This window comes from Chiloscyllium punctatum, chromosome 4 (assembly GCF_047496795.1).
Source record: "Chiloscyllium punctatum isolate Juve2018m chromosome 4, sChiPun1.3, whole genome shotgun sequence".
Lineage (NCBI taxonomy): Eukaryota > Metazoa > Chordata > Chondrichthyes > Orectolobiformes > Hemiscylliidae > Chiloscyllium > Chiloscyllium punctatum.
The window spans coordinates 116497808-116523463 of NC_092742.1; the positions used below are offsets into that span (position 1 = coordinate 116497808).

The 25656-nt window shown below is 45.6% G+C and overlaps 1 long non-coding RNA gene across 1 annotated transcript; it reads left to right on the forward strand.

The window, feature by feature from the left end:
- Positions 1-1197: 1197 nt before the first annotated feature.
- On the forward strand, positions 1198-19304 carry LOC140475958 (uncharacterized). Its single transcript, XR_011960373.1, has 3 exons — positions 1198-1302; positions 16345-16442; positions 18168-19304. It is a non-coding gene; the product is annotated as an uncharacterized lncRNA (long non-coding RNA).
- The last annotated feature ends 6352 nt before the right edge of the window (positions 19305-25656 follow it).

The following is a 25656-nucleotide window of genomic DNA, read 5'->3' on the forward strand; positions in this document are numbered from 1 at the left end:
TCAACATAACGTCCTAACTCTTATATTCAAATATCTGAGCAATGAAGGCAAATGTGCTAAAGCCCTTCTGAACCACCCTGTCTGCATGTGACACATAGTTCAAAGACCTGAAACCCTCGGTCTCTTTGTTCCATATCACTATCCGAGGCCCAACTTTTAATCAGTGTAAGTCCAGCCTTCGTTTGTTTTATCAAGATGTAATATTTCGTATTTATTCCAATCCAAAAATCACAAACATCCTTTGAGTATAAAGGCAAGAGGAGTATACTTAAGAGTAAAATCAGTAAGGCAAAAAGGGGACAGGATACCACTTTGGCGAATAGGGAAAGGATTTTTAGAAATACATCAAGAGCAAATGGGTCACTAGAGAGAGAATAGGCCACCTCAAAGATCAGCAAGGCAGCCTATGTGTGAAGATGCAGGAGAGGGGTTTTTTGGGGGGATCCGAAACGTGTGGCATCAGTGTTTAATGTGGAGAAGGACAGATTTGTGGAGGTTGTCAAGATTAGAGATCGTGAGGGTGATGAGACAGGAGGAGATTGGAGGATGTTACAGAGATTGAGATGTTTGTGATACCAGAGATAGTGATGGTTCTGAGGCTAGAGAGGATTTCTAGAGATAAAGAAGAGTTTAGTCTGGATAAGATGACAGAGATCTGGGGAATTGTGAGCATGGAGGAATTCACAGAGATAGCGAGAGTTAGTCATAAAGTGATACAGAACAGAGACAGACCCTGTGGTTAAACCAGTCCGTGTCGACCATAATTCCCAACTAATCTAATCGCCCCTCCTTCCGCTTGGTCCACATTCATCCAAACATTTCCTGTTTATGGACTTGTCTAAATGTCTTTTAAACATTGTAATTGTATTCACAGCTGCCTCTTTTTCTGGGAGTTCACTTCACACATGTAAAAGTAAAAACAAATCCCCAATTTACTTTTTAAACCTTTCTCATCTATTTTCAAATTGTATGCACCCAGGTCTTGAATTCCTCCCCCCACCCCCGGCCATTCACCTTGTCTACACGCTTCATGGTTTTATAAACCTCTAAGGTCATCCCTCAACCTCCTACTCTCTCGTGAAAAAGCATCCCAGCCTATCCAGTTTCTCCTTGTGACACAATCCCTCCATTCATGGCAACATCCCGGTTAGTCTCTTCCGAATCCGCTTCAATTTAATAATATCCTTCCTATAACAGCACATCCAGAACTGGACACAGTATTCCAGAAGAGGCCTCCCCAACATCCTGTACAGCCTCAACCTAAATTCCCAACACCGGTACTCAGAGGTCTGAGCAATGAAGGTAAGTGTGCTAACCACCTTCTTAACCACCCTGTCTACATGTGACACAGACTAAGAAAACCTGAACCCCTCGGTCTCTTTGTTCCATATCACTACTCAAAGCCTTACTTTCAATTCGTGTAAGTCCTGCCCTCGTTTGTTTTATCAAGATGCGATGTTTTGCATCAGTATTTACTGTGGAGAAGGACATGGGAGATGTAGAATGTGGGGAAATAAATGGTGACATCTTGAAAATTGTCCATACTACAGAGTACTGGATGTCTGGAAACGCATAAAGGTGGATCAATCTCCAGGCTTTGATCAGGTGTATCCAAAAATTCTGGAGGAAGCAAGGGAAGTGATTTATGGGCCTCTTGCTGAGATTTTTTGTATTATTGATAGTCATAGCTGAGATGCCAGAAGACTGCGAGTTGGTTACTATGGTGCTACTATTTAACGAAGGTGGTTTGGACAAGCTCGGGAACTACAGACGCTGTGCTCGACTAGGTGTTGGAGGGAGCCCTAAGCGACAGGATTTGCGTGTATTTGGAAAAGCACGGACTGATTAGGGATAGGCAGCATAACTTTCTGCATGGGAAATCATGTCACGTACTTAATCTGGTTTTTAAGAAGTAACAAAGAGGATTGATGAGAGAAGACTAGTAGATGTGATCTATATGGACGTCAGTAAGGCGTTCGACAAGGTTCCCCATGGGAGACTGGTTAGCAAGGTTCGATCTCACGGAAGTAGCCATTTGGATATAGAACTGGCTCAAAGGCAGAAGACAGAGGGTGGTGCTGATGGATGATTATTTTTCAGACTGGAGGCCTGTGACTAGTGGAATGCCACAAGGATTGGTGCTGGGTCCACTACCTCTCATCATTTATATAAATGAATTGGATGTGAACATGGGAGGTATAGTTAGTAAGTTTGAAGATGGCACCAAAATTGGAGGTGTAGTGGACAGTGAAGAAGGTTACCTCAGATTTCAATGGGATTTTGATCAGATGGGCAAATGGGCTGAGGAGTGGCAGATGGAGTTTATTTCAGATAAGTGCGAGGTGCTGCATTTTGGAAAGGCAAAGCTTAGTAGGACTGTTACACATCATGGCCAGGTCCTGGGGAGTGTTGCTGAACAAAGAGACCTTGCTGTGCAGGTTCATAGCTCCTTGAAAGTAGAGGCGCAGGTAGATAGGATAGTGAAGGTGTTTGGTATGCTTTCCTTTTTTGGTCAGAGTATTGAGTAAGAAAGTTGGGAGGTCATGTGGCAGCTGTTGAGGACATTTGTTTGGCCACTCTTACAATATTGTGCACAATTCTGTTCTCCACCTATCACAAGGATGTTGTGTAACTTGAAAGGTTCACAAAAGATTTATAAGGATATTGCCAGGGTTGGAGGGTTTGAGATATAGGGAGAGGCTGTACAGACTGGGGCTGTTTTCCCTGGAGTGTCAGAGGCTGAGGAGTGACCTCAGAGGTTTATAAAATCATGAGCATGGATCGGATAGGTAGACAAGGTATTTTCACTGGAGTGGGGGAGTCTAGAACCAGAGGGTATAGATTTAGCGTGAGAGGGAAAAGATGTATGAGGGACCTAAGGGGCAACGTTTTCATGCGATGGTGTTGCGTTTATGGAACGAGCTGCCAGAGGGAGTTGTGAAGGCTGGTACAATTGCAACATTTATTAGGCATCTGGATGGGTATATGAATAGGAAGCGTTTAGAGGGATATTGACCAAGTGCTGGCAAATGGGACGAGATTAGGTTCGGATATCTGGTCAGCATGGACGAGTTTGACTGAAGGGTCTGTTTCCGTGCTGTATGTCTGTGACTCACAGCTGGGGATCAGCTCAGTGGGGTTCAGTCTCTTAAAAGGTAAATCTTACTCTGCTTTACTTTTTAAAATCCGCACCATTCGGTCGGGTGAGTGTTTACTAGTTTAAGTGCCTCTGTTATGATCTTTTGGTTGAATGTTTTAAATATAAAAGACAGGTTCTAATGTATTCGAGAGTAGTCTTTTGTAAAGCTGTAAGACTCTACCTTTTTCTGGGTCTACAGATTAAGGTGCAGAGATGGCCATTCGTACAGTGATGTGCACTTCCTGGAGGAGAGTAGGGGGAGTTTGAATGATCCTGATGATAGCCTGCAGGAAGTGATGCAAATCCTCTTGGATCACATGGATCAGATGGAGCGGTGTTTAATGGTAATGAAGAATTTACAAGAGTCAGGATGTGTGATAGGTAGCAGTTTCAGGCCGGAAAACTGCAGATACAGTCAGGTAGATGGGTTACCTCTCAGAGGTAGATAGAGCGTGAGTCTCCTGTGGATAAAGTGAGGACTGCAGATGCTGGAGAACAGAGCTGAAGAATGTGTTGCTAGAAAAGCGCAACAGGTCAGGCAGCATCAAAGGAGCAGGAGAATCGACGTTTCGGGCACAAGAAGGGCTTCTGCCCGAAACGTCGATTCTCCTGCTCCTTTAGTGCTGCCTGACCTGCTGAGCTTTTCCAGCAACACATTTTTTTCAGCCATGAGTCTCCTGTGGCTATCCCCATCTCAAACAAGTATACTGTTTTGGATAATGTAGGTGGTCGTAGACTTTGAGGGAATGTTGCACTGACAGCCAAGTTACTGGTACTGAGATTGGCTCCACTGAGAGGTCTATCAGATTCCAAACGCTTAAGGATGATAAGGGACTTTCTAGTCGGGCACAGACTGCTGTTTCTGCAACTGACAGTGAGACATCAGAATGGGGTGGTACCTCCCTGGTGCCAGGGTCAAGGATGTTTCGGACAGGTAGCAGAATATTATCAAAGGAAAGAATGACCAGTGGGAGGTCATTGTACATTGGTACCAATGACAAAGGAAGGGGAAAAGATAAAGTCCTGATGAGAGAATATAGCAAATTAGCCTGGAATATAATAAACCAGGTCCTCGGTCATAATATGTGGATTACTCCAGGTGCTGCATGCTCGTGAGACTAGGAATAGCAGGATGGAGGAGATGAATGATTGGCTAAGGACCTGGTGTAGGGCAGAAGGATTCACATCTATTGATCGTTGTAATCTCCTCTTGAGTAGAGTTGATGCATAAGAAGGATGGATTGTACCTGAATTGGAAAGTGACTGATATCCAGGCAGGGAGATTTGCTCGTGCTACTCAGGAGTCATTAAACCAGTGAGGGAGTGTGGGTAAACTCAAAGAGATAGTGAGAAAAGAGGTAAGTCTGAGGCTGGTACAGTTCAGAAGTCAGACAGTCAAGGCAGGCAAGGGCAAGGCACAGAACCAGGTAGAACTGACAAGTTACACTGCATTTACTTCAATGCAAGAGGCCTGACAGGGAAAGCAGATGGGCTCAGGGTATGGTTTTGAATGTGGCACTGGGATATCATGAGTATTACAGAAACGTTGCTCAGAGATGGGTAGGACTGGCAGCGTAATGTTCCAGGGTATCGATGCAAGAGGAAGGATAGAAAGGGGGACATGAGAGGAGGCGGAGTGGCCTTTTTGATTAGGGGTAGCATTACAGTTGTGCTGAGGGAGGAAGTTCTGAGATTACGTCCAGCGAAGTTATTTAGGTTGACCTGGGAAATAAGAAAGGGATGATCACCTTGTTGTTATTACCTGCGTGGGTTTCGTCTGTTTGCGGTGGTTTCCTTTCACTATCTAAAGATATGCAGGTTGGGTGGTTATTCCAGGCTGAATTGCCCATATTGTTCAGGGATGTGCAGGTTAGGTGGATTAGCCATGGGAAATGCAACATTACAGGTTTAAGGTAGGAGGCTTTGAGGGTCAGCGTGGATGTGATGGGCCGAATGGCCTGCTTCCACACTCTCAGGATTCTCTGATAATTCTACTAGTTTTAAAATAGTTATAGAAAATAATAAACCAGATCTAAACGGTGTTCTAAATTGGACAAAGGTGAATTTTGACGGTACAAGGCGAGAACTTTCAATATTTCTTTGCTATTCCCAGGTAAAGGGACGGCTGGAAAGTGGGAACATAAGAACAGAAGGAAGAGGACCAGGAGTAGGCTACCTGGCCCCTCAAGCCAGCTCTGCCATTCAATAAGATCAGGGCTGATCTTTTCATGGCCTCAGCTCTACTTTCCAGTTCTCTCACCATAACCCTTAATTCCTTTCCTGTTCATAAATCTACCTTTTGACCTAACGATAGTCAAGTTGATAACATCAACTGCTGCACTCAGCAGCAAATTCCACAGATTCACAGATTTATCTGAAGAAGTCCATACTGAACTCAGTCCTAAATCTGATCTCCCCTTATTTTGACTCTCTGCTCCCTAGTTTGCTCCGTCCCCAGTGGAAATCACCTCCCTGCTTCTAGTTTATCTACTCCCTTAATAATTTCAATTTTTTTCTATCAAACCCCCCCCATACTTTGAAATTCCAACGAGTATAGAACTAGTTTTCTCAATGTCTCCGCATACGCCAACCCTCTGAAATCCTGACTCAAACTAGTGATCCTCCACTGCACCGTCTCCAGTGCCAGTACATCCTTCCTGAAGTAAGGAGACCAAACCTGTACACAGTACTCCAGGTGTGGCCCCTCCAGCACCTTGTACAGCTGCAGCATAACCATCCCTCTAGCAATGAAGGACAATATTCCCTTCACTGTCTTATTTACCTGCTGCACCTGCAAACCAACTTCCTGTAATTCATGCAGAAGGAAACCCAGCTCCCTCTGTACAGCAGACTGCTGCAAGTTTTCACCATTTCATCAGTTAGCTGTTAGTCCGACCAAAATGGATGACCTCATTTCCCAACATTGTCCTCCATCTGTTCGACCCTTACCCACTCACTTCACCTATCTGTATCCCTCTGCAGACTTACATTGGCCTCTACACACATTGCTCTACCACTCAGCTTCGTGTTGTCCACCTTTCATGAATCGATGCTGTGTCTGCTCTGAGACAATTTCTATCCAGATAGCTCACTATTTCTTCCTTGAGAGATCGAGCATTTCCCCCACTACAGAAGTTATGCGAACAGGTCCATTTTAAAATATTGACATCACATTTGCAGCTATCTAATCTGTCAGAACCGTCCCAGAGTCCAGCACATTTTAGTGAATTATCACGACTGCGTTTGCTATTTAGCCTCTGCCTTCTGTTATAGTCCCCTGTGATGCACTCCATCACGGCCAGACGACCCATCTACCTTTCGGCTGTTATCTTTCCCAACATTACCTCTTTACTGAGAATGATTGCTTCTCTGTTCTCATCGGCCATTGCATCCATAGGCCTGCAACAACGAGAGTACACAGACAGTATGTTCCTGTTAAGGCCAAGGATGGGAGGTGTAAGGAATGCTGCCTGTCGAGAGAAATTGAGGGCCTGGTCAAGAAAATGAAGGAGGGATATGGCAGGTACAGACAGCTGGGTTTGCGTGAATTCCTCCAGGAGTAAAAGGGCAGTAGGACTATAGTCGGGGGAAACCATGAGGGCTAAAAGGGGACATGAGATAGCTTTGGGAAATAGGTTTAAGGAGAACCCAAAGAAATTAGACAATACACCTAGGACAAAAGAGTAACCAAGCAGAGATTAGGGACCCTCAAAGATCAGCAAGGCTGTCTGTGGAACCATCGGAGGTGGGAGGATTTCATGTCAGCTTTTACTTAAAGAGGATGTGGGAGTGAGACAGTTTGGAAAAATAAATAGTGATAACTTGACAAGTGTCCATATTACAGAGAATGAGGTACTGGATATCTTATAATACATAAAGCAGAATAAATCCGTGGGACCTGATCAGGTGTGTCCCAGAACTTTGAGGGAAGTTAGGGAAGTGATTGCCGGGCCCCTCGCTGAGATATTTGTATCACCAATAGCCACAGGTGAGGTGCTGTAAGACGGGCGCCATTATTTGAGAAAGGTGGTGAGGAAAGTCCAGGGAACAATACACCAGTGAGCCTGAAGTCAGTCAAGTTGTTGGAAGGTCTTCCCAGGGACAGGATTTGGATGTAATTGGAAAGGCAAGAAATAATTAGGGATAGTCAGCATGGCTTTGTGCATGGAAATCACTAACCTGGTCTTCAGAAAGATGTTCAACAGGTTCAAAATAACAGACTGGTTAACAAATTAAACAAAATTGGCTGGAAGATTGGAGACAGAGGATAGTGGTGAGAGGTTGCTTTTCGGACTGGAGGCCTGTGATGAGCAATATGGTGTAAGGATTGGTGTTGGGTCCACTGCTTTTCATCATTTATATCAATGATTTCTATGTGAATATCGGAGCTATGATTAGTGACTTTACATAGACACCAAAATTGGAGATGCAGTGGACAGGGAAGAAAGTTACCTCCGAGTACAATGAGACTTCAATCAACTGGGCTGAGGAGTGGCAGATGGAGTGGAATTCAGATAAATGTGAGGTGCTGCATTTTGGAAAAACAAATCAGGACAGGACTTATACATTTAATGGGAAGGGCCTGGGGAGTGTTGCTGACCAAAGAGATGTTGAGGTGCAGGTTCATAGTTCTTTGCAAGTGGAATAGGCAGGGTGGTGAAGAAGGCCTTTGGTTAACTTGCCTTTATTGGTCTGTGCATTGAGTATAGGAGTTGCGACATTATTTTGCAGCTGTACAGGACATTGATTCAGCCATTTCTGGAATTCTGCTTTCAGTCCTGGTCTCCCTGCTATCAGAATGATATTATAAAACTTGAAAGGATTCAGAAAAGGTGTGCAAAGATGTTTCCAGGGTTGAGGGTTTGGCCCATACAGAGAGAGGCTGAATAGGCTCGGGCTGTTTTCACTGGAGCATCGGATGCTGAGAGGTGACCTTCGAGGTTGATAAATCGTGAAGGACATGGTTAGGGTGAACAACCAGGGTCTTATTCCCAGGTTAGGGGAGTCCAAAACCAGAGAGCACAGACGTGAGGTGTGAGGGAAAAGATTTAAATGTGATCTAAAGAGCAATGTTTTCAAGCTGAATATGGTACGTGTATGGAATGAGCTGCCAGAGGAAGTGTGGAGGCTGGTACGCTTACATTTAAAAGGCATCTGATTGGGTACGTGTTTCGGAAACTTAGAAGGATATGGGCAAAGTGTTGGCAAATGGGACAAGATTAATTTCGGATATCTGGGCGGCATTGACGAGTTGGACCGAAGTGTCTGTTTCTGTGCTGTGCATCTCAATGACACTAATAAATTCAAATTAAGATAGATTTCTCTTTTATGGAGAGTTAGCAAAAGACCTGACAATTCTCCTTGGAGCTGAGACGCTTCAGCAGTGATTTCAACCAGAAACAGATTTGTTTCCAGGATATTTAATTTACAGAGACACTGAGAGAAATTATTGTCACAATTTTTAGTAAGTACTTTCAGGTAATTGGCAAATAATGCAGGTTAAAAATGTGAAGGTTATTTTACTCAGTAGGTTCTGAGCATCTAGAACAGTTTGAACCACAGCTGGGTGCAGCTTTTGTTATTGTCAAAACAGATTTGGAATTTAACTATTTGAGGATAAGTGTGGAGGGCTACTGGTAAATGGGAGTGGAGTAAGGGCAGATTGGCAGCATCTCCAGAGGAAGAATGTACAGCCCCAATGGGCTGAATAGCGCCCAGCCCCTGTGCTCTCTGATACTGCCCCAAGCCCCCAGCCCCCGTGCTCTGTGATACTGTCCCATTCACTGAATGATGAAGCTCATCCCAGGGCAGAGCCACAGTCATCTACAGCAAAGAAACAGACCCTTTAGTCAAACTCGTCCACACCGACCAGATATCCCAAACTAATCTAGTCCTATATGACAGCAGTTGGCCCATATCACTCTACGCCCTTCCTAATCACATACCCATCCAGCTCCCTTTCAAATGGTGGAACTATACCAGCTGTCACCACTTCCCTGACAGTAGATTCCATACACGCACATGAAAAAAGTTGCCCCTTGGTTCTCTTTTATATCATTTTCCTCTCACCTTAAACTTATGCCCCCTCGTTCTGGACTTCCTAACCCCAGGGAAAAGGCCTTGTCTCTGTATCCCATCCACGCCCCTCATGATTTTATAAACCCCTGAGGTCACCCCTCAGCCTCCTACCACTCAAGTCACAATGGGACCTGGCTGATTGATGGCAGCTTCAGACCAATAGGGGAGTTGGTGTAATCCTGCCGCCAATGGGAGTGAATGAGGGGTGTGGCCAGCAGGCCAACACGTGACCATGAGCTGTGCACGTGCAATGTCACTGTGAGGGGGGACCCAGTGAGTGTGAAGGGAGTGGGAGAGACAGCAGAGACTGGGAGAGAAATTGAGTTTGTGGACTGGGTGGGTTGATCAACACACGATGTAGGCTGCTAGACCTGAATTACAAACTCCCAGTAAATGAAAACCAAAGGAATTGCGGATGCTGTAAATCAGAAACAACAACCAGAAGATCCTGAAAATGCTCAGCAGGTCTGGCAGCATCTGTGAAGAGAAGTCAAAGTGAACATTTCTGATCCAATAACCCTTCGTCAGAACTGATGTTCCTGAGAAACAATGTCGGTTTATATGCAGAAGGTAGGGGTTAAGGAGTAAATGATAGGTGGTGATAGATTCCAAAGAACGCGATGGGAGCAGTTGGACAAAGGAGTGGATAACAATCTGGCTGGGGGAGGGTGAATAGCTGTTTATGGAGACTGTTAGTGACTCACCATAGGTAGTGTGTAATTGCAGGCGATGTAATAACAGGGCCTGGTCTATGGGATGGGGGCTAGGATACCAGTACGTAGGAGACTTAGGACCTAAAATTATGGAATCCAATATTGAGACCAGAGGGCTGAAGGATCCCCAGGTACAAGATGAGGTGGTGTTCTTCCAGCTTGTGTTAAAGTGTGGCAGTGGATGTGCACAGCAGGTCAGGCAGTATGCAAGGAGCAGGCGAATTGACATATTGGGCCTAAGCACTTCTTCAGGAATGTGAGGGTGGGGAAGAGGACAGATGGGTGTGTAGGGCTGGTGGGAAGGTAGTTGGGAAGGCGATAGGAAAATGCAAGTGGGGGTTATGGTGAGAGGGTGGAGTGGATAATTGGGAAGGAAGATGGACAGATGGGACAGTTTGAGGGCGGTGCTGAGTTGGAGGGTTGGATCTGAGATAAGGTCGGGGAGAGGAGATGAGTAAATGTTGCCGTGTTGTTGAAGGGTCACTCCATCCCACCTATTATTTACTCTTTTACCCCTATCTCCTGCAGTCCAAAGATGTGTAGGTTAGGTGAATTGGCCAAGCTAAATTTCCCGTCGTGTTCAGGGATGTGTAGGTGAGGTGCGTTGTTCAGGAGAAATTTAGAGTAACAGAATAGCAGAATGGGTCTGGATGTGATACTCTTCAGAGGGTCAGTGTGGATTTGTTGGACCGAATGGCCTGTTTCCACACTGTAGGGAGTCTAATTTTCCCAGCTGCCATCGGTTTTGAGGAAGGGTCACTGGTCCCGGAGTGGCCCTTGGTGTGTGCAGGAGCCGGAAACTGGGAAGGGGGAGTGGCAGCGGAAACCGGGAGAAAATGATTCAGTTTAGACTGGGAAGTTTTATTTATACGTCTGTGCAGGGTGTTAGTCCTGAATTAGAAACGCTTGGTCCCATGTTTACAGCAAATGGGAAAACGGCTGTGGGCCTCACTCAGTGATACGTCCTGGGTTATGGCCACCATTTTTATTGGGGGCACGGTACAGCAAGGTGCATGGACATGTCCTCTTCCTGGGTGGGGGAGGGGTGATTTGAAAGAGGAAAATTTACACATCAGACACATACCAGAGAAATATTTGTCTTTCCAATTCATCCTGTACTGGCTGAGATTTAGATTAGATTACTTCCAGTGTGGAAACAGGCCCTTCGGCCCAACAAGTCCACACCGCCCCGCCGAAGCGCAAACCACCCATACCCTACATCTACCCCTTACCTAACACTACGGGCAATTTAGCATGGCCAATTCACCTGACCTGCACATCTTTGGACTGTAGGAGGAAACCGGAGCACCCGGAGGAAACCCACGCAGACACAGGGAGAATGTGCAAACTCCCCACACTCAGTTGCCTGAGGCGGGAATTGAACCCGGGTCTCAGGCGCTGAGAGGCAGCAGTGCTAACCACTGTGCCACCGTGCCGTTTTGTGAATTTTTTTAAATGGGATATTAAATGAGAATAATTGAGGACGGGATCTCAAAAAAGCAGATTTCTGCACTCAGCAGCGTAATCAGGATCTGAATATCATTAGCATTTTACTGTGGAAGGAGAAAGGGTTGTCTGTTCTGTCTCTGGGAAAATATCTCCAATACTTTTGTAAAGCAAAATGCAGAAAGATGTTCAAATTTGTGGTTGAATCCCCCATGGGCGATTTGGCCTGAATGGGAGCACAGACTTATCCAGATTATACCTAGTCTCTTTGCAGGAACTGTCAGATTTAGTCCCAATCACTCACTTCATGATGTCAACCTGTAAACTCCTAATTTTCAACTCCCTGCAAAATTCTCATTAAAATTCTTTGTGAACTCAAATTCCAGCACATTTTCAGGTGGAATGTTCCAGGTTCTGACAACTGTCTGTTCATCCAGAAACTGCTGAGGTCCATGTTGACTCTGGGGTTACAAAGGGCTGAGCTGAAAGATGAGATACAGTTCCTGAGCTCCCATTGTGATGCATTGGAACAGGACAGGAGGCTGAGGGCAGTGTAGGTGTGAGCAGACAATGAAAATGACAGGGCTGCACTGAGTGTTGTTTGACTCGATGAGTGTGTTTTGGAGTTGGGTGAAAACAGAGGGAGGTGAGACAGGGAGAAGTTGAAGCTGAAACTCTGGTTTAGTTCAGGCCATTGAGAAATTCACAGTCCCAATGGGAACAGCCAATTTGTAAGTGATACCTGCAGAGTATTTAAGTTTTTGATATATAATGTATCAGCTTAAATAAAGATTGGGGCTTTTGATGTATAATGGAAATGTTTGAAGTGTATGAAGGTTGAAAGCTTTTTTAAATTCTCTTAATGGGAGTAATTAGCTGAATCTAGAGAGACGTTGTGACAGGATCCCTCAGACCCGTAGTGTGCTCCTCTTGTACAATGTGGGAAATAAGGGATACTTTGATTGTCCCTGACGGCTATGTGTGCAGGAAGTGGGCCCACGTGTAGCTGCTGGGAAACTGCTTTTCAGACCTGGAGTTTTGAGTGGACTCACTGTGGAGCATCTGAGAATGTTATGGACAGCACATTTAGTGAGTCCGTCACACTGCAGGTGAGGGTTACACAGGCACAAAGGGAATGGGTGACCATTAAACCAAATAAAAGGCTCAGGACTGAAGTGCAGGAATCCCCAGTGATCATCCACTTCTCAAAAAGATACTGAATCCTGCTTGGGATTCTGTTGGGGGTGAATGCGTGGAGTGGCTTTTCGGGAAATCAGCAACAGTCAGGTTCATGATACCACAGAGAGCTCTGCTGCACAGAGCCGGAGGAAAGACAGTGGCAGGGCTATAGTGACAGGGGATTCAATGATCAGGGGTACAGGCAGGCACTTCTGTGGCCACAGACATGAATCGAGGATGGTATGTTACCTCCCTGGTGCCAGCCCGCAATTATCATGGAGCAGCTGCAGGACATTCTGGAGCAGGAGGGTAAAGCCAGTGGTTGTGGAACACACCCATACCAATGACATCACTAAACAAAGGGATGAGGTCCTGAAAGCTGGATATAGGGAGATCAGGGATACAGTAAAATGTAACTCCTGAAATAAAATAATGTCAGACTTACTCACAGTGCCATGTGCTTGTGAGAGCAGGAATAAGAGGATAGATCAGCTGGACGTGTGACTGGCAAAATGGTGTACCAGAGAAGGGTTTAGATTCCTCAGGCACTGGGACTGTTTCTGGGTGGGTCCTGTAACAGCCTGACCGGTTACCCCTGGGCAGAACTGGGAGAAATCTCCTAGTGGAGGCTTTTGCCAGTCCCATTGGTGTCGTTTTAACTAGTCTAACAGGGGGATGGGAACTAAAGTGTAGGCTTAGATGGGTCAGATTCAGGATAGGGAATGGGAGGTAGAATATTAGTGATGTCGTCAGCAGCTCAGAAAGCCAAAGGAAAGGAGGATGAAATGAAGATTGAGTCCCTCTGCATCCATCAGTCCTACCATCCCAGGAATTATAGTCAGCAAAATATGGAGCTGTACAGCCCTCTGACTCTAAGTGCTTGAGCAAAATGGGGGAAATCCACAATAAAAACAAAAAGTGCTGGAGATCCTCAGCAGATCGGGCAGCATCTGAAATGGTGACAGATGCAGGAAACATTGCAGCCTTGAAGAAGTGTTCAGATGATCACACCAGGCACTACAATATCGGTTACACGCTGAGTGCCAGAACGGGGGACTAGAATTAATAGGTGCTTGATGAGAAGCATGAATACGATGGGGCTGGAAAGGTAACATTTCGGGTCAGGACTATTCATCAGGGCTGACAAAGGGTTCCGACCCAAAACATCAGCCTTCCTGCTCCTGTGATGCAGCCTGACCTGCTGCACTTCCCCAGATCCACATTGTATAGACTCTGACTTCCAGCATCTGCAGCCCTTAACTATCTCCACATCCCAGGACTCAGGCTGGTGACCCTCCTTTACTCTCTCAATAACCAGGAGAGCCTTCCTTGGGAAAGGGGAACAAAGGTATACACAGTACTCCGGGTGTGGTCTCACCAAGGCCCTTCCAGAAAGGGATCCCTGCTCCTGTACTTGAATCCTCTCACTGGGAAGGTCACCCATCATTTACATTCTCCACTGCTTCCTACTCCTGCCTGCTTCCGAAAAAGAGGGAATCGCAGAGAAACATGGAATCAAATGAGGTCAGAGTCTCTGGTATAAAACTGTTGAACACAATGCCCCCATCTTCTACAAACTGGCCATCAAGCTCACGTGCCTAGTATGATCATCTAACCACTTCTTCAAGGCTGCAATGTTTCCTGCATCTGTCACCATTTCAGATACTGCCAGACCTGCTGAGGATCTCCAGCACTTTCTGTTTTCTCTGTTGTGCAGTACTGAAAGGGGGGATTTGCAGTTGAGAAATTCAAATTGAACTTCATGTTCAGATCTGATGGTTACTTGATCCGTGCCGATCTGAATATCATTGACCTTTTCATCTGGATGGAAAGGTGTGTATTCTGTCCGTGGACGAATATTTCAAATCTCAGTGTGATTGGGAAAAATGTACTGAGACAGTGAAGTCCATGTTAGCGTCGGGACTGTGGAGAGAGATTTCATTGGTTCTTGAAAGTCTAAAAAATCATGGCACATTTCCCAGGAACAGTTAAGCCACTGGTTTTGTATGAGGACAATTAACCACGAAACCAGAAAGACAAAAGGATTCCTGCATCATGGCAGAAGCTATGAAAATGGGATTGTTGTAATGGAGTGAATTATCGATCATGGACTTTAATCCATTGGCGTTGTCCCGTCAGTTCCAGTGCCGTGGGGAAACACTGGAAATGTGATGAATGCAGTGTAGGTTTCAGTTATTAAACTGGAAAAGGTGCAGAAGAAATTTACAAGGATGATGCCAGGCTCAGGGATCTGAGTTACAGGGAGAGGTTGGACAAGCGAGGACTTTTTTTGTTTAGAGCAGAGGAAACCGAGGGGGAATATTTTATAGAAGTGTATAAGACTATGAGAGGCATGGGTAAGGTGAATGCACTCGGTCTTTTTCCCAGGGAACCAAGGACTGGAGGGCATCAGTTTAAGGTTAGAGGAGAAAGAATAAAAGGGAAGCTAAAGGGCAACTGTTTTACACAGAGGGTGGTATGTATATGGACTGAGCTGCCAGTGGAAGTGGTTGAGGCGGGTACACTAACAACATGTTAAAGGCATTTGGACAAATACATGGATTGCAAAGTTTCAGAAGCAGATGGGCCAAGTGCAGGGAAATGGGGTTAGTGTGGATGGGCATTCTGATTGGCATGGGCCAGTTTGGGCCAAAGGGCCTGTCTCTGCTGTAGGATGCTATAACTAAGTGCATTTGCTATTTCTCCCCCTAACTCTGTTGGTATCCTGGGATGTATTCCATCGGGGCAAGGAGACTTGTTTACCTTTAGCTCCATGAGCTTGCCCAGTTCTAACTCTTTCATGATAATGGTCGTTTCTAGGTCCTCACCTTCCTCAATCTCCTTATCAATTACTGGCATGTTCTTTGTATCCTCCACTGTGAAGACTGACTGCTGTGTACTCATCTTCCTGAACCCAGCTGGATAGGAATTACAAGGCACAGAACTCTGAGAGGTCTTCCTTGAGTATTTATTGATGAGACATGGTAGTTACCTGGGTATTTTACGTGCAAAACGCCTTTAGGCAGCATCAGGTCCGATGTACGGCTCCCATTCCTCTACCTTTGTGATTTGTGACTTTGCATAGAGACTGTCTCTCAGGATTATCTCCATGGCAACAACAGTTTAAAAAGTCTAGTTCAGTTCAACTCTGTGGTTAAACCACACACCCCTCCACGCCCCCCCCCCCCCCCCACCCCGTGGCTCCCTCAAGTACCTGACAGGCACTTCAGTTTCAGTGGGGCTGTCTATTGGGATGCTGATGTTAAAAACCACACATCACCAGGTTATAGTCCAACAGGTTTATTTGGCAGTACAAGCTTTTGGAATGTGCTGTGATTTTGAACTTGATCAGGATTATCTCTCTGGTAACTGTTAAATGCTTCAACAATTACAGAGGCAATATGTTCACCAAACAATAGGTTTCCCTCTAGCAGTGTAAACTGCTATTCTGTCCCCAGGCATAGCTACTCATCACTTTTTATCCCCAATCCCTTCAAGCTTTCAGTTGACCTTTGAAGTTTTTCTAATCTCCTACTTTCTCCTTGGTCTTTGCCAATTTGTATGCCTTCTATTTCAATTTGATAGACTCCCTTATTTCCTTAGACACCCATGACAGATTACTCCTTTTTCTAAGTCCTTCCTTTTCACTGATATATACTTTTGCTGAGCACTTCAAAAAATTGCTTTGATATTCCTCCACTGTCTGTCAACTGTCCCACTGTAAAGTCTTTGCTCCCAGTCTACATTACCAATTCCTGTCTCATCCTATTGTAGTCTTCTTTGTTTTAGCACAGGATCTTGGGATTGGATTGGATTTAATCTCCCCGCTTTCCATCTGTGTTCGAAATTCAACCAGATTTATCACGCGGCTTTTGTCAGATTACGAGGTGAGGCGATGTTTCCTGGGTGTTTTGGTTTTCATTATCAGTGACCTTGGCTTTGTAATAAATTACAGAATCAATATTCACAACACCGTATTCTGGACAGTGTGAATGTACCACACAGTCGATAACCATAAATCACTGTTACCCCTCAGTTTAAAATTGCAAAATCATTATCTTCTACACACTTCCTCACTTTCTCAGTTTTGAATACTATTCCACTTGACTATCCTACATTTTCCGAAAATCTCCTTTGGTGAAGATGGTGAGTTTTGGATTCATCTTTCTGGTTATTACCGTAAGAAGATAAGCACTGAGCACAGGAGAGGCAATGCAGCCCTTCGAACCAACTCCACCATTTAATACGGTGATGATTGAGCTCACCTCGGTCTCAGCTGGATTTTCCCGCCTGCTCTCTCTCTCTCACCCTTCAGTTCATTGCAATTAAAAATCTGTATCTGTCCATTAAATTTGCTCATTGTCTTGGCATCCACTGCGTTCTGAATTGGGAATTCCTCAGATTCACAACACATCGAGATAGGTACATTCTTCTTCATGAGAATAGAATAGAATCCCTACAGTGCAGAAGCAGGGTATTCATCCATCGAGTCCACACCAATCCTATAATTCAGATTCACCCATTCCCAGTATTTCCCATGGTTAATGGCTTAACCTGCACATGCATGGACACTGTGGTTTAGCATGGTGAATCCACCTAACCTGCACATCTTTGGACTTTGGGAAGAAACTGGAACACCGAACAAAACCATGCAGCCACTGGGAGAACGTGTAAACTCCACACGGTCACCTAAGGCTTGAATCAAACCAGGGTCTCTGAAGCTGTGACGCAGAGGTGCTAGCCACTGAGCCACCTCTGCCTAAAACTGCTTCCCCTTATTGACCCCTCCACCCCGCAATTGACTGAATCTATATTCCTTACGTCAGAAAGTGGGTTGTCTAACCAGATGTCTCAGTAAAACCCAGTGACAAGCCATATGTCCTGTCTGTCTGAATGGGGATCCTATACACAACACCCTTCCACCCCACACATTTCATTCACTTTCCAGAGACAGGGCTCCAGTGACTTCATGGGGACTGTAACTCCCATAATTCCTGAGGCAGGGACCACAGGTGTGTGGGGAAAACTGGCACTGTACATGTACAGAATGTGGGCGGGTTTTGGAGCACGTGTTTTGGGGTAATTAGGGGAAAGTATTTCACACTGTGATTGGCTAGAGGAGGAACGTATCTGCTTGTAGTATTGATCAGTTGGGGGGGTCAAAGTGTGGTCCCACACCCTCGTGGGACCACACTCCATCCCCAGTTCATTGTAATGCTGGGAATAAACTAATGGGAAACAAGGAAGAATCTGACCCATTCTCCCAGACTGAAGGTTCCTCTTCTGTCCAGGATCTGCCACCTCCCTTTCTGTTTCCTTTTGTTTCATTCTGCTGTTACATTATTGACTTGCAGCAACTGGAGGGAAAGGAAGTGAACCCAGAAAGGGTGCAGAGTCTAACCAGGGACGGGAAGTGGTGGAATGGATCTGTTTATCAGTTACTCCATGGGAATGGGGAGGGTGTACATTAGGGGCAGCAGAGTCAGAATGGTGGGAGAGAGTAAGTGGGCTGGAGGGTTACAGCTTTGGGGGGAGAAAGGGGAAAAAGATATTTCAGAGAAACTAGAATAGTCTGCTCTGAATTTCTAATCTGTGCATATTCCTTTACACAGAGTGCTCGGTGGTGAAGATTTGCAGACTGAAATCTCAAAATCATGTGCAGATTGTGATTAAGTTAATCAGCATTTAAAGAACCAAAGATGGAGAATCACTTTGCCAAAATCCTGCAACACTCCCTCCCAGCATTGTCGGTCTATCTGCGCCAAATGGACGGTGAATGGTTCAAGACAGCAGCTCACTACCATCTTCTCAATGGTACCTAGTGACGGGGTATAAATGCTGGCTGAACCAGTGATGCCCATATCCTGGAAATGGGTTCTATCTCTAGTTGCTGAAACTCAGTTGATCTTACTGCAGGATGATGAGGGAGGCTGAGTGTGTCCTCCAGGAAGAGCACCATCACATTACCCCTGCCTACACCCAGCAATAACACAGTAACATCACTGGTATAAAAGGCAGTGAAGCCCAAGGAGGACTGAAATATAGTTCTTCGTGGTAAAGTCAAAAAAGAGGAATGGAACAGAGCAGGAACAGGAGACTGAGCTGGATGGTCAGCTGATTCCCATTGAATGGTGGAGCAGGATTGAAAGGCTGAATGGCCTTCTCCTGCTGCTATCTCCCAGGTATGTATATAGCCATGGAGCCCAGGTAGGAAGAAGTAGTCAGGGCAGGGATTCTGCAGGAGATTGCACTTCCACCTCTGTTTTCAGTGAGGGATGGTTTGATGGATTTTATTTAACATTTGTCTTTAACACAAGGTTTGTGAATTTGTTTTTTTTTAAAGTACAAGTTTATTCCACAATAAATAAAACTTAAAGAATCGAAACTATCTGCATATAACAGTTTTTAAAATTTCAAATGCCCTTTAAACAAAATCCTGTCTACTCCCGGACCCCATCACTTTTCAGTTACTCAAACTCCAGGGAAATATTCCTTCCTCTCTGAACCTTTGGTTTGATTTAACTACTTTCAGTTCTCGTTCTGTGAGCTGTGAAGTATTTTTCTCCCATTTCTCCTCCCCTGAAGTGTTATCTCACACAGCTGAGCAACCTTCCCACCATCAACATCATTATTCCATTATTTTGCTTTTTGTTAACGTATAATCACCAGCAGTAGCACACCAGTGTCATCAGTTGAATATTTACAAACAAAACCCATTATGGTCAAAGCAAACCATTACAAGTGACAGAGTGGGAAGGGACTAAATCAAAGTAGAGTTGGGGGTGAGGGGTTGGGGGTGACGGTGGAGACAATGCACTGTATCCCCTCTGGTGCCCACCTCTATCTAATGGCATAGAGAGCATTGATACACACCACATGCTCCTCCTCCAAGGCGACCCTGAGATTATTCTTTATCCTCAATCATAGACTATAATCCCTACAGTGTGGAAGGAGAGCATTGGTCCATCAAATCCCACCAACCATCTGAAGAACATCCCGCCCAGAGCACTCCATCCCTTTAACACTGTATTTCCCATGGCTGATCCACGTAGTCTGCAGATTCTGAACACTGTGGACAATTTATGACGACCGATCCACCTAACCTGCATATCTTTGAATTGTGGGAGAAACCCAGCGCACATGGAGGGGAGCCATACTATTATTGGGAGAATGTGGATACCCCACATAGGCCGTTGACCAAGGCTGGACTCCAACCTTTTACCTGGTGCTGTGAGACAGCAGTGCTATGATCACAATTTAAATCAATACAGATGAACCCTGCTCCTTGTCACATTGCTGTTTGTGGTGACCTACTGCCCAGAGAGGCATCCTGAGGTTCAGAAAGTGGCAATATAAATTCAGTCAACTCCAGCTCAGTTAATGTGGTTAACAACAACAACATCAATACTCCAACAGTGTAATCGTGTATAAGGTCCATTCCTGACTCTGATGGACAGTAACATCAGAATCAGAGTCCTGCAGTGATGTGTGAACTCTACACCACACTGAGCAGGGGGATGACTACTTCCCTGTGTGCACTCACTGGACTCTCAGTCATGTTGAGTCTCAGCAAATCCCTTGTCACACAGAGAGGGAAACAGCTCCTACCCAGTGTGAACCCGCTGGTGTCTCAGGGGGGGGGCAGGATGAATCACTGAATCCCCTCTCACACACTGACCATCTGAATAGCCTCTCCCCTGTGTGGGCTCACTGGGGTCTCAGCAGCTGGTGCATTTGAGTGAATCTCTCCCCACATTGGGAACAAGTGAATGGTCATTCTCCAAAGTGAGCTCGCTGGTGTTTCAGCAGATCAGAGGACTGAATGAATCCTTTCTCACACATGGAGCAGGTGAAGGTTCTAAATCCACTGTGCCCCCTCTGGTGCCTCAGCAGATTGTAAGATCGAGTAAATCCCTTGCCATACGTGAGGCAGGTGAACAGCCTCTCCCCAGTGTGACTGTGTCAGTGAGTGTCCCACTGGGAGGGGTAAGTAAATTTCTTCACATTTACACAGCTTCGCCCTGGTCCCGTTACATTGGTGTCTTCCCAGATCACATGACCGGTTAAATATTCGACAACTTGCCTAACATGGGAATGATTTCTCTGAGCTAGGAATGCTGCTTTCCCCTTTTATATTACTGATAAGGATCAGGACCTGCAGAATTGGACGACTCTGCAGTTGATGTGATGTTAAAGCTGAGTTTTCCATCTGTGAACTCTCTCTCTCTGTGAAACAAGTTTTTCCCTATCATTACTACAACTGCCAACACCAGCTCTCCCTTCAGCTCTCCTGAATTTCTAAATTTGGACTAATGCAAGTGCTTTTCTCTCACTTGTTTCTGAAAGTAAGTTGGAGCCATTTTGAATAAATTTATACACTTTACCAGCAGAACTCATGCCTACTCTATCATTTACGATTTGTAACCTCTGGGAAATTTGTTACCATCTTCGATGACCGTTATAATGCTCTGCCCACTTCTCTGGAGCCAGGATAAGTCAATTCTAACAATTACCAATAGATTGGATCTAAACAGAATGTCCCCACAACAGTAGGCACTCTGACACTCAGTGCCCATCATTTAAGTTCTTTTTCTTAAAGCCCCTCATGTGTCTGACAATCTGGCAATACAATTGAAGATATTTTATACAGTTGCCTTTCAGTCTCAATTGCCAGTTCCAGTCCTTGAAGCAGCCAGTAACACGCCATCGTGACTTGAATTCTAACAGCAGCATTGCCTTGGCAGAAGAGGTTGAGGAGAATGAAGCTGTCTTCTCTGGACTATCTAAACATGAAACACTTCAAATGAACAAAAATCTTAATGAGATCAATATGGTAGACACAGCAAGGATGTGTGCCCTGGCTGGTGTGTCTGGAATGAAATAAGTACTAACTGCGGTATCTTTACCCAGCATCCCCTTTAGCTGTATAAATGTTTAAGATTTAGTTGCTGCTCTAATTCCACTCTCTTGATCACTCCCATTTGTAACTGCTGAAATGTTGGTAGCCGTGCAAATTGATAATATTTCATTCAATCCATCCCCAAACCTTTCTGTATCTGTGTCTCACTTTTGTTCACTGAGACCCTCATTCAATCTGACCTCTTTACAAACCCTGCCCTGATATTTCCTTAGAGGGCTCACAATGAAATGTTCACAGAATTGTTAATGCAGAAAGGAGGCTGCTTAACTCATCAGCTCTCCAAAGGTAAGAGGGCTGAGAGGTAAATAAGAGGGGTGTGTGGGGTTGGTGGGATGGGAACTCGGAAGGCAATAGGTAGATGTAGATGGGAGGTAATGGGGAGAGGTTGGAGTGGATAATTGGGAAGGAAGATGGACAGGTGGGACAGTTCAAGAGGCCAGTGTCGAGTTGGAGGGTTGGATCGGAGATAAGGTGGGGGGAGGGGAGGTGAGCAAACCTTGATGCCGTGTGGTTGAAGGGTCCCAATGTGGAAGATAAGGTGTTATTCCTCCAGGCGTCGGGTGGCTGGGATTTGGCTATGGAGGCAGCCCAGAACCTGCATGTCCTTAGTGGAGTGGGAGAAGGCGTTGAAGTGGTCGGCCACAGGGTGATGGAGTTGTTTGGTGCATGTGTTCCAGAAATGTTCTCTGAATCAAGTTGGCGTCCTGACTCCCCAGTGTAGAGGTTATCACATCGAGAGCAAAGGATAAAATAGGTGAGGTGTCTGGACGTGCAGGGAAATCTCTGCTGGATCTCTGCCGTGGATTGACGTGAGGGGAAGGTGTGGGCACAGGTTTTACACCTCTTGAACTGGCAAGCAAAGGTGATGGGAGTGGAGGGTGAGTTGGTGGGGAGCATGGATCTAATGAGGGAGTCGCAGAGGAAATGGTCTTTGTGGAATGCTGAAAGGGGTGGGAAGGGAAATATATCTCTGGTGCGGTCTGATTGAAGGTGGTGGAACTGGCAGAGGATGATGTGTTGTATCTGGGTGGAAGGTGAGGACTGGGGTGTTCTGTCCTTGTTGCGGTTGGAGGTGTGGGGTTCAAGAGTAGAGGTGCAGGAAGTGGAGGAGATACACTGGAGAGCATTGTTGACCACATTGGAGGGGAAATTGTGAATCCTTGAAAGAGGAGGCAATTTGATATGTTCTGGAGTGTTCTGCCAGTTTGCATCAAGTTTCACTGGAACACTGCAGTAAGCTTGAGACAGAGATGTTGGCCAGGGAACAGTCTTGTGTGTTAAAGAGCTGGTAACTGGAAGCTCAGGGTCTTTTTTGCAGCAGGACTTAGATCATCAGCCACTATTTCCACCACCGCCACTGAGATGCTGCCAGACACAGGTTCCTGTCCTCTCCATTAACAGCTATGCACCCTCCCAGCAAGATCTTAATCCACTCCTTTGTCTTTCCAAATGTTCTGATCTCTCTTTGCACTCCATCTCAACCTATCATTTACTCTTTATCCCCTATCTCCTGCAGTCTAAATATGCAGGTTCGGTAAATTGGCCAAGCTACATTTCCCGTAGTGTTCTGGAATGCATAGTTTAGGTGCATTAGTTAGGGGAAATGTAGAGTAATAGGGTCGGGGAATGGGTTTGGATGGGATAATCATCGGAGGGTGGGTGTGAGCTTGTTGGGCCGATGGCCCTGTTTCCACATGGTAGCTGGGAAAATTTAGAATTCCTACAATCGGATCTAAGGAAGGGTCACAGGTACCAGAATGACCCTTGGTGTGTGAAGGAGGTGGAAACGGGAAAGGGGGAGTGGCAGCGGAAACCGAATGAAATGTATCAGTTTAGACTGGGAGGGGTTTAATTACACTCTGTACAGGTCGCTAGTCCTGAATTAGAAACTCCTGCTCCCACGTTTGCAGCAAATGGGAAAATGTCTGTGGCCCTCAGGCAATGATAGGTCCTGGGTTATAGCCGCCATCTTTATTGGGGGCAAGGTACAGTGAGGCGCATGGACATGTCCTCTTCCTGGGTGGAGACGGGGCGATTTGAGGAGGAGCATTTACACATCAAACACATAACAGGGAAATAATTGTCTTTAATATTCATCTTGTACTGACTGTGAGCTTTGTCGTGTGAATATTTTTATCAGATATTAATTGAGAATAATTGAGACCTGGATCTCAAAAGCATGTTTCTACAGTCAGCGGAGTCATCAGGATCTGAATATCATTGGCATTTAACTGTGGAACGAGAAAGGTTTGTCTGTTCCGTCTGTCGAAAAGTGGCTCATATTCTTAGGTAAAAATAATGTCCTGTGGCCCAACATTTCAACTCCCCTCCCACTCAGCAAGGACATGGAGGTCCTTGGCCTCATTCACCGCCGCTCCCTCACCACCCGACTCCTGGAGGAAGAACGCCTCATCTTCCGCCTTTGAACACTTCAACCCCAGGGCATCAATGTGGACTTCACCAGTTTCCTCATTTCCCCTTCCCCCACCTCACCCCAGTTCCAAACTTCCAGCTCAGCAGTGTCCCCATGACTTGTCCTACCTGTCTATCTTTCTTTCCACCTATCCACTCCACCCTCCTCTCTGACCCATCACCTTCAGCATCACCCCACTCACCTATTGTACTCTTTCCTACATTCTCCCCACCTCCACCCTCCTCTCATTTATCTCTCCACCCTGCAGGCACCTTGTCTCTATTCTTGATGAAGGGCTTTTGCCCGAAACGTCGATTTTACTGCTCCTCGGACGCTGCCTGAACTGCTGTGCTTTTCCAGAACCACCTGATTCCAGACTCTTATATTTTTGTCAAGCAAATAGCAGAAATATTTACAAATTCATGGTTGGATCACCCTTGGGGTATGTGCTCTGTTCTGGGCCGTGCAGCCCGGGAAGGAGATATTGGTCTGAGACGGAACATAGATTTATCCAAACTACATCTCGACTCTTAGCAGGAACTCTCATGTTTAGACCCAGTCAACCACTTCATGACTTTAACCTGTGAACTCCTAATTTTCATTTCCCTGTAAATTTCCTATTAAGATTTCTTATGGACTCAAATTCCAGTACCTTTTCAGATGGAATGTTCCAGATTCTGACAATTATCTGTTCATCTAGAAACTGCTGAGGTCCATGTTGACTCTGGGGTTACAAAGGGCTGAGCTGAAAGATGGGATGCTGTCCCTGAGCTCCCATTGCGATGCATTGGAACAGGACAGGAGGCTGAGGGCAGTGTAGGTGTGAGCAGACAATAAAAATGACAGGGCTGTACTGTGGGTGCTGCTTGGCTCAATGAGAGTGTTTTAGAGTTGGGTGAAAACAGAGTGAGATGAGACAGGGAGAAGGTGACGCTGAAACTCAGTTTTACTTCAGGCCATTCAGAATTTCGCATGGTCCCAATGGGAACAGCCAATTTGTAAGCGACACTGCGGAGTATTTGTTAACAGTTTTTAAAGTATAATATATCAGCTTAAGTAAAGATTGGGGCTATTGATTATAATGGACATGTTTGAAGTGAAGGAAGGTTGAAAGCTCTTTTAAATTCTCTTAATGGGAGTAACGAGCTGAATCTAGAGAGACATTGAGACAGGAATCCTCAGACCCGTGGCGGGCTCCTCTTGTGCAATGTGGGAAATAAGGGAAGCTTCTAGTGTCCCTGACGGCTATGTGTGTAGGAAGTGTGTCCATCTGCGCTACTGGGAAACTGCTTTTCAGACCTGGAGCTGTGAGTGGACCCACTGTGGACCATCTATGATACTGAGAATATTATGGACAGCACGTTTAGTGAGTTCGTCACACTGCAGGTGAGGGTTACACAGGCACAAAGGGAATGGGTGACCATCACATCAAGTTAAAGGCTCAGGAAGGGAGTGCAGGAGTCCCCATTGATCATCCCCTACTCAAACAGATACTGTATACCGATTGGAATTCTGTTGGGGGTGAATGGGTGGGGTGGCCTCTCGGGGAAATCAGCAACAGCCAGGGTCATGACACCACAGATAGTTCTGCTGCACAGAACAGGAGGAAAGACAGTTGCAGGGCTATAGTGACATGGGATCAATCGTCAGAGTAAGGGCAGGTACTTCTGTGGCCACAGACATGAATCAAGGATGGTATGTTACCTCCCTGGTGCTAGGATCCGTAATAGCATGGAGTGGCTACAGTGAGTTCTGCAGCTGGAGGGTA